Source organism: Miscanthus floridulus, chromosome 13 (genome assembly GCF_019320115.1).
Source record: "Miscanthus floridulus cultivar M001 chromosome 13, ASM1932011v1, whole genome shotgun sequence".
NCBI classification, from domain to species: domain Eukaryota; kingdom Viridiplantae; phylum Streptophyta; class Magnoliopsida; order Poales; family Poaceae; genus Miscanthus; species Miscanthus floridulus.
Window position 1 is genome coordinate 56,705,406 of NC_089592.1, and position 10,205 is coordinate 56,715,610.

Consider the following 10,205-nt stretch of genomic DNA (forward strand, 5'->3'; position numbering starts at 1 on the left):
TCCAACACCAAACGACACTTAGAACTAGTTCGTCCTTAACCTTGTCGTCTATCCTTTGAAAACTAAAACGATTTCCATCGATAGGGGCATGACAACCATGATTGCCCAATCAATTTCTATTACCATGACCTAACTCAAATTGCCTCTGTAAAACACACGTTAGTCATAGTAATCTCATGTCGTCATTAATCACCAAAACCTAACTAGGGGCCTAGATGCTTTTAATCTCCCCCTTTTTGGTGATTGATGACAACATGACCTCGAGTATGTAAAAAAGATGAGTGAGATTTTCAACATACTTGGTTCATATAAGCTTTTGACAATAAGAACAAAGGGGTTAGACATGCTTATATGACCCAAGCCAACATGGTGTACTCAAAAGATATGAATTAAGCATGAGTACATGAAGTAAAGCTCATTTGAATTGAAGTAAAATACGGAAGCAAAGCAAATGAGCATAATCCAAGTGACATGATATATATATATAAACAATGTAAAGAGCACACATGTCACATAAGTCTCACCATCACATGTATATAATGCAATGCATGAAAGTAAACATGAATGCACAAAGTATCACTCATAGAAGACCAAAAGAATCAAATCGAGACCATCTCACATGCTCCCCCTAGATCTAACATACTCGCTTCCTCTCTCCCTTTGGCGTCAAGCACCAAAACCTAAGGGTCAGACGGTAGGACAGGAGCAGTCGAGTCGGGCGCTGAGGTGTGGTGAGAGATCTGGAACTAAGATGCATCATCCTCTGACCCTAAACTCTAAGTGGTCTAATCCTCTATAGCTGGAAGTGAAGGTGAAGCGACCGGGATCTGTTGAGTAACTAGCGTGGCCTGTGACTCTGGAGGTGTCACTGTAGGAAGTGGAGCCTCATTTGCCTCTATCGCTGTCGCTGAAGCCTCAAGTGTCGGAGTGATTGTCTGAGGTGGCTCGGACGATGCAATAGATGATGGAATCATCTCAGTAGTCCCGATAATTGGAGCAGCTGTGGTAGGGACAGGGACTCGCAACTCTGGAGATGTAGGCTACCCTGTAAGCTCACTAAAAGTAGCGCCGAGACTCCTGGAGACTAGGGTGTCTGTCACTAACATTGAAGAACTCTGAGACAGAGTGAAACCCATAATAATAGGAGTAAAGTGCAGACCCTACGTAGTCACTGGTGAAGCAAACCACTAGGACACCTGCTCTATAGGTGAAGAAAACTAAGTAGCTAGTTGTCCCTAACTCTAAAGTCCACTAGGCTGTACAACTAGAGTCATTGGAGTGGTGGTGGCAGGCTGGCCTATCTAAGGTGTAGACTGCTGAGGAGCAACCCCAATAGTAGTGAATACATGCTGCATGAAGCCGAGTAACTACTACTGAATCATGAGTTGCTGCTGCTGCATGGCCTACTGCTGTCGCTAAAACTCATCCTGTCATGCCTGAACCTAAGCAAGTGCAGCTATGGTCTCCTGTGCCTGGCATGCCTAGTCTTGTCTTATCCGCTCAAGTACAGCTAGAAGTGCTGGGTCTATCTGCGGTGGCTATGGTGGAGCTGAGCTGGAGCCACTGGCCTCTCTGTCATGTGGTCGAGGAGCCATTTGATGGAATTAGCTAATAGTCATCATCTGAGCTATCACTCAGGTCGCTCTCGTCCTCATCCTCCTGCTGTGCATCAAGCTCCTCCTCCTCTATGGCTACAATGCCCCTGATGATCTCATCCTAGCTAAGCTGTTATCTCTGGTACCTCTAGACGACAACTAGGCTGGCGAGGTGTCCTCGCATGACTATGACATAGCATCTGGCTCAAGACATAATGTGGAAACTCAGTAGTAGCACCTGTCCACTCTGCCAATGTCTCTGGGGACTTGTGTGAAACTACCTTTCAGAGTAAGAAAGTGATCCAATGAGCATAAGGCAGCTGATGGTGACCTCTGAAGCCCTTTGCTAGTGTGTCCTCCATCTTGAGAGCATCACATCCCAAATATCAAAGATAGTCTGAGACACCAGGTAATACACTAGCCATAGCTGAATTTGAGTCAGGCCCTCATGGTAGCCCATCCTCGGAAGCAGAGTCCTCCTCATAATAGCATTAAGGAGCCGAGCTAGTAGGTGTAAGGTCATGTGGTGTTCTGCTTGACCCCTCGCCAAATGGCTCTGTGAAGCATGGTCTGACAAGATCTGTAGGTGGCACAAGTCCACCGTGAGGGCATCTCAGAGGCTCTGATCTGTCCATAGCATACCTCATGGAAGGCAATAGGTGACTCTAGAATCCTCAGTATCTCTCTGACCCTCGAGCTCTGGAGCCTATAGTCATGGCCTCTGAAAGCAAAGTGAATAAACCTGTGCCTTGGGTCAATCCATAGAGAGGATAGAACTCATGAACCCATGATGGAACATAGCGACCAGTACATCCAAGAAGATCTATCAAGCCTGGCAGATAAGAAAGGTGAGGATAGATCTGCTCGCCTGTAGCTGCAAATAGAGACTCTATGGAGCAGACCAGCTGAGATCTAAAGTAACACCACTATTGAGATATGCATTATAGAAGTCCTCCTGCAACATAGTGTAGAAGTGCTCTAGGCACGCTCATCTCGCCTTGGCAGAAACCAATCCTCAAACTATATGAACTATAGCTGCTGCACCTATCTGCCCTCAGGTCAAGGTGTACCACCAAGGCGGACCCTATGGTCCTGGGAGGTGGACGAGAACCCTGCCTCTGTGTCTCAGGCCTCGGTGACACCTGAGTGCGTGTACGACTGGAGTGTAGAAGATGTGGCTGTGCTGCTTGCTCTGCCTCCTCAACCTACTCTCCCTGCTGAGTGTCCTTTGTTTGCTCTGTTGGTTGTGTCTGCTGCTCAGTCACCCCCTGAGTCTGACTCTCGTCTAGATGAGGGACCTCTAAAGCGTCCTCTAAAGAGACACGCCATCCTCCAAGCATGATAGTCTCGGGTGGACTACCAAAACTAGGTCTCAATCCTCTCATGACGGCCCTCTGAGCTGGTGACAACTGATCGCCTAGGCGAATGTCACCCCTAGATCCACCTCTCTCTACACACTCTACGGTGGCTGCCACTGCTGCTACTCTCTCTGCCTCAACATCATCTCTCTTACGCTTCTTCTTTGTAGTCGTTTTCACCTTTCCTTTTTGCTGAGCTGTTAGGCGAGGCAGAGGCCTTGGATCCTCATCACTGGGACCACCCCTGGCATTCTTGCAATGTGCCATCTCTGAAGCTGACAAGAACCATTGACACTCAAGAGGCTTGGCCTCAATCTGTACTCGCGGGCTTGGCCCCGAGTTCACTAACAACTGCCAAAACAACCACAAGGGCACCGACTTGCTGCACGATGGAATAGATATGAAATATAAATGATCACTATATTTATTTAGAGGTGAGAAACCCTAAGAAGCAAGCAGTAGATGAGAAATTGAAATCGATAGCTTGCTACCTGATGAAATCCGATGATCCGGTGACCGACAAGCAAAGGAGAGGATCACGGGGCACCACATGGGATCAGCGATTATGCCTAGGGCTAGGGTTCTACTGCCTAGATAGAAATCACAACAACACAATCACATTGGCGTGGGCATGATGCGGCCAAAGCAAAGTCACAGGTGCGATGCGGGTGAAAGCACGGCGCGACATGGTGGAGCGGAGCAGCGCGACGGCGGGGAAGTCGTTGGCACGGGTGTGGTGTGGTGGAGCAGAGTAGCGTGGCGGGCGGGTGAAGGCATAGGCGCAGGCATGGTACAGTGGTGGAGCAGAGCAGCGCGGTAGTGGGTGAAGGCACAGGCATGGACGTGGCGTGGGTGAGGTCACAGGCACGAGCATGGGGCGAGTGAGGTCACAGGCGCGGGCGCAGCGCAATGGCGGGGATGCGGCGGCGCTGGCGCGGTGTACGTAGGTTGTGGCAGCATGATGCAACAGCGCGGGTGATTAGGGTAGTAGTATCGGAGCGGTGTACGGAGCAAGAATGATATATATGGTGGCCCCTGCGTGAAAGAGAAGAAAAGAAATTTGAGATCCACTCGGATTCAACTGATCGGATGCAACGGTGGCCACGACCGGATGCTGCCACTCGGAGTCTGATCGACAATAGAGAGGTCCAAAACCCTCAAGTCATGACTGGACACGTCTGGTGCCTTATGATCTGATGCACAACAGAGTCCGGTCTTCTTGACATCTTTTCTTTGTTTGACTAGACGCAGGGCCATCTTCACACCGAACGCTAGAGGAACATTGTTCAGCGTCCATTCACCATTTTTTAGCAAATGTTCAAAGTTTCTTCACGCTGCCTTTTCCCAATCAAGTCCCAACTTTAATAAGACACAAATAAACACCAATTGGGACTGATGTGAGAGACCTCTCTCAAGCCCTCAAATTTTCAAAGTATTTTGCCTTAGACTATAACTCTTTTTAAGAAAATATGCAGTAAAAGGGGCGATGAGCATCATGTGTCCACACAAGAGGGTTTTATGACCAATAGGAGCTTCAAATGCTCTCCCTATTTGTGGACAAACATAGCGGGTGCTCAAAAGATAACCGAAAAGAAACAACAAAGCAACACACATGCACATGCAATGCAATACTTGAAAGTAAGTCTAGTTGCTTGTCAAGTTTGATCCAAGGTTAAGCTTCTTCACACGCCTTTTGGCAGTTATCTTAACCATGTTAGACAAGCCCTAAATGGATTACTAAAAATTAAACATGTTTTATATTACAATGCAATGCAAGGGACAACACAAGCTCATTTTTAGTGAAGTTACTAAATTCAATGCACATTTAGCTCATTCCTCAACCGACAAAATGTAGCCTCATCTAGCGGTTTAGTGAAGATATCCGCCAATTGATCCTCGGTCCTTACACCTTCTAGTGATATATCATTTTTAGCAACATGATCTCTAAGAAAATGATGGTGGATATCTATGTGCTTGGTGTGAGAGTGTTGAACCGGATTATTAGCAAGCTTTACCACGCTCTCATTATCACATAAAAGAGGTACCTTTTCTAGAACTACACCATAGTCTAGCAAAGTTTGCTTCATGTAAAGAATTTGTGCACAACAAGCACCCACGGCAATGTACTCCGCCTCGGCGGTGGACAATGCCACACTATTTTGCTTCTTGGAGGACCAAGACACTAGTGATCTACCAAGCAAATGGCACCCTCCGGATGTGCTTTTTCTATCAATTTTGCAACCGGCATAATCCGAATCGGAATAGCCAACTAGTTGGAATCTAGCTCCTTTGGGATACCAAAGACCAATGCTTGGTGTGTGCTTAAGGTACCTAAGGATTCTTTTAACGGCAACCAATGTGAGCCTCCTTAGGATTAGCTTGAAATCTAGCACACATACACACACTAAACATGATGTCGGGCCTAGATGCGGTCAAATATAATAAAGCTACCAATCATAGAACGGTAGAGAGTTTGATCAACCGATTTACCTCCCTCATCTAGGTCGAGATGTCCATTAGATGGCATTGGTGTCTTGATTGGCTTACATTCATCCATTTTGAACCTCTTGAGAAGGTCCTTGGTATATTTTCTTGAGAGATGAAAATCCCTCTCTCATTTGCTTGACTTGAAAACCAAGAAAGAATGTAAGCTCTCCAATCATAGACATCTCAAACTCCTTCGACATCAATTCACCAAACTCTTTGCAATAAGTCTTCATTTGATGATCCAAATATGATATCATCAACATATACTTGACAAATGAAGATCTCTCCATCAAGCTTCTTGGTGAATAGTGTGGTATCGACCTTCCCAATGGTGAAGCCCTTCTCAATGAGGAAATCCCTGAAGGCGTTCATACCAAGCTCTTGGGGCTTGCTTAAGCCCATATAGCGCCTTGGACAACCTATAGACATGATTAGGATATCTAGGGTCTTCAAACCTAGGAGGTTGATCAACATAGACTAGTTCATTTATGAAGCCATTTAAAAATGCACTTTTAACATCCATTTGATATAATTTCATTTATGATGCGATGCATATGCAAGGAGGATACGAATGGCTTCAAGTCTTGCAACCGGTGCAAAGGTCTCTCCAAAATCCAACCCTTCAACTTGAGAGAATCCCTTTGCAACTAGTCTTGCCTTGTTCCTCACAACAATACCTTGATCATCTTGCTTGTTGCGGAACACCCACTTTGTTCCAATGACTCTTGCATCCTTGTGGTCGCTCTTCAAGTGTCCAAACTTCATTTCGGGTGAAGTTGTTCAACTCTTCATGCATGGCATTTATCCAATCTAGATCTTGAAGAGCTTCTTCTACATTTGTAGGCTCAATGCAAGAAACAAACTAGTGATGTTCAATAAATGAAGCAAGTTTTTGAGAGCGAGTCATTACACCCTTTGAAGGACTCCCTATGATGAGATCTTGTGGATGTGCTTGTAGTAGGGGTGAATTTCTTCTATCAACCACTTGAGGGGGAGGTTGTGGAGCATCAACATCTTGAGCTTGTGCCACCATTTGATCATGGGAGACATGAGTATCTTCATTTTCTACTCTCCCATCTTTATCATCATCTTGTGGCACATTTGATGAAGAAGGTGGATCAATCACTTGTACATCATCTTCATCATCTTTGGGCTTGATGTCTCCAACTCGGAATGTTCTTCATGGCCTCCCTCAATGGTTCATCACCTACATCATCAAGATTCTCATGATGCTCCTTGGGAGCCGTTAGATTCATCAAATTTCATATCATATGTTTCTTCAACCTAAGCCGGTGGCATGATTAAATTCATGACCCCTTATTAGTGATATGCTTTGGACTTTGATGAGTAACCAACAAGAAAACCAATATCACAACATCTTTGGAACCTTCCCTAGGTGTTGCCGCTTCTTATAGATGTAGCATTTGCAATCCAAACACCCGAAAGAATGATACGTCCGGCTTCTTCCCATTGAGCAACTCATAAGGGGTCTTGCCAAGAAACTTTTGAAGAAATAGACGATTCGGATGCATAACATGCGGTGTTGATAGCTTCGCCCATAGAGCTTCAGGGTGTATTGTACTCATCAAGCATTGTTTTTGCAAGTGTGATAAGTGTCTGGTTCTTTCTCTCTACTACACCATTTTATTGAGGAGTGTATATTGCAGAGACCTCATGCTTGATCCCTACTTCATCACAATGTGCTTCAATGTTTGTGTTGTCAAATTCTTTTCCATTGTCACTTCTTATCTTCTTGAGCTTCACTTCAAATTCATTTTGTGCTCTCTTGGCAAACTTCTTGAAACATGCGGCCACTTCGGTCTTGTCATGAAGGAAGAACACCCAAGTATATCTAGAGTAGTCATCAACTATCACAAGACAATAGAGATTTCCTCCCAAACTCTTGTAAGTTGTTGGTCCAAATAGATCCATGTGAAGAAGCTCTAGCTACTCTTGTTGTTGACATGTAAGCTTTTGTTGGATGAGTGTTTGCAACTTGCTTGCCGGCTTGACATGCACTACAAAGCTTGTCTTTCTCAAATTTCACATCCTTCAAACCTCTCACCAATTCATTCTTCATTAGCTTCTTGAGTGAGCTCATCCCAACATGTGCAAGTCTTCTATGCCATAGCCACCCAAGTGATGTTTTGGTGAATAAGCATGTCTTCAAGTTTGCATCTTTGGAGGTGAAATCCACTAGATATAGGTTGTTGTATCTAAAACCCTTGAATATAACTTGATCATCATCTTTCTTTGACACAACCACTTCCTTCTCGGTAAACAAACATTGAAAGCCAAGATCACACAATTGACCAACGGATAGCAAGTTGAAACTCAATGAAGCAACATATAGCACATTTGATATTGAATGATCATTTGATATTGCAACTTTGCCCAATCCTTGAACTTTGCCCTTTGAATTATCACCAAATGTAATCCTTTCTTGACCATCTACTTCTTCATCTAGTGAGGTGAACATACGAGGATCACCGGTCATATGTTGAGTGCAACCACTATCAATAACCCAATGACTTCCACCGGTCTTGTAGTTCACCTACACACAAGAGATCAAGCTTGTTGTTTAGGGACCCAAACTTGATGAGGGCCCTTGACTTTCTCAACTAGTGACTTTGCAACCCAAATTTGCTTAGGCCTATTCTTGTTGGGAGGACCTAAGAACATGACTTTCATCTTTTCCACTAGAATCCTTTCTAAGCATGTAGTGAGCATTGAAGGCAAAGGGTCTAGCATGCTTGGGCAAGGGTTGTGGTGGTGGAGTTTGACACTCATGAGCAAAGTGACCTTCTTGTCCACACTCAAAGCATCTCTTTGGCTTAGGCTTTGACTTGTATTGTTGTTGATGTTGAGCTTGAGCTTTCTTCTCTTGATTTGCCAAGTACCCAATACCACTTCTATCCATCTTCATCACGGTGTTCATGAGTAGCTCACTTTGGAGATATTGGCCTCTTGTGAACTTGCTCAAACCGGTCTTGAGATGTTCTTTCTCCAACTTGAGCTTCTTGTTTTCTTCTCTAAGTTCATCATGATTTTTCTCCATCTTGAGTCTCTTGTTCTCTTCTTTAAGCATCTCATTCTCAAGAGCTATATCATAATCATTGTCAAGATTCTCTATCACAATTGTGTTGGTGGTTGATAGCTTTTCAAGATCTTTCTTGAGCTTTTCATTCTCATTCTTGAGCTTGACATAATCATCATAGTTGTTCGGACTCAACCACTTTCTTGCCTTTGCTACTAGAACCTTGCTCAATGCTCTCAACAATCAAGTCATCACATGATGTAGCTATATCAATCTTAACAACATTGTTAGTAGCATCATGTGGCTCATTGAATAATAACTCATGAGAAAGAACAAGATTGTCATGATTAATCTTGAGATTGGTGTACTCTTCTTTTAGCAAATTGTAACTAGTGGTGAGCTCATTATGTATCCCCTCAAGTTTATCATGTTTTTCTCTAAGCTCCTTTTTAGAGGATTTGAGCTCCTTGAGTTTGGATGACATAATTTTATTTTCTTCTCTAAGCTCAACACTAGCTTTTTTGGCTATGTCATACTTTGCTAAGAGTGAGTCCTTCTCAAGTTCTAGCTTTTCATTTTTAGCTCTTGTCTTTCTAATGATTTTAGTGTATTGGTTTAGCAACTTGACAAGATCATCATAAGAAGGTGATTCAAATTCTTCATCACTATCACTACCACTTTCATCATTGCTAGCATTATCATCACCACTACTATCATCATCATTTTGTACCTTTCGTTCACCCTTGGCCATAAGGCATAGGTGTGTAGAGGATGATGGCGGCGGTGTTGGTGAAGATAGTGAAGAATCAATCACAAGAGCGGCCACCTTCTCCTTCTCGTTCTCATTCTCACTTTCATCATCAGGATGAGCCACTTGATGATTCAATATCCATGAGCCAATCACCAATAATGTATGCCTTGCCATTCTTCTTCTTCTTGTGAAATTCCTTCTTCTTGCCATCTTCTTCTTGTATGGCTTGTTCTTCTTCTTCTCATCATCATTTTCATCACTTGAGTCATCTTTCTTGCCCTTGTACTTCTTGTACTTGTCTTTCTTAGGTTTGGGGCATTGATGAGCTAGATGACCAAGTTCTCCACAATTATAGCAATCCATTTCGAAGATGGGCTTCCTTCTATTACTAGTGAAGAATTTCTTCTTCTTGCCATCAAACTTGACACCATTCTTGTTTAGCTTCTTGAGCATCTTGGTAGTTCTTCTCACCATGAGAGCAAGACTTACATCATCAATCTCATCATCACTTGAGCTATCATGATCAACTCTTGCTTTGCCCCTCTTCTCTTGGCTAGCCTTGAATGCCAAATCTTTCTTCTTGGTGGAAGAAGAGCCATCTTGTGGAGTGATGTGCATGTATATCTCATGTGCATTGATCTTCCCCAATATTTGAGTTGGTGTAGCGGTGGAAAGATCACCTTGATGAAGCACCGTCACAATATGCCCATATTTGTCAATGGGGAGGACACTCAAGATCTTTCTTACAACATCAGAGGGTTGCATTTGTGTGAGTCCAAGCCCATTAACTTCCTCTTACAAGAACATTCAAGCATGAATACATCTCATTGGCACTTTCTCTAGGAAGCAATCTCAAATGAATTAAGCATTTTTCATCACAAGGTGGTAGCGTTCCTCACGCTCACTCTTGGTTCCCTCATGGAGCACACAAATGTTCGACCATAGTGCATGGGTGTCTTTGTGGTTCCGCACATGAT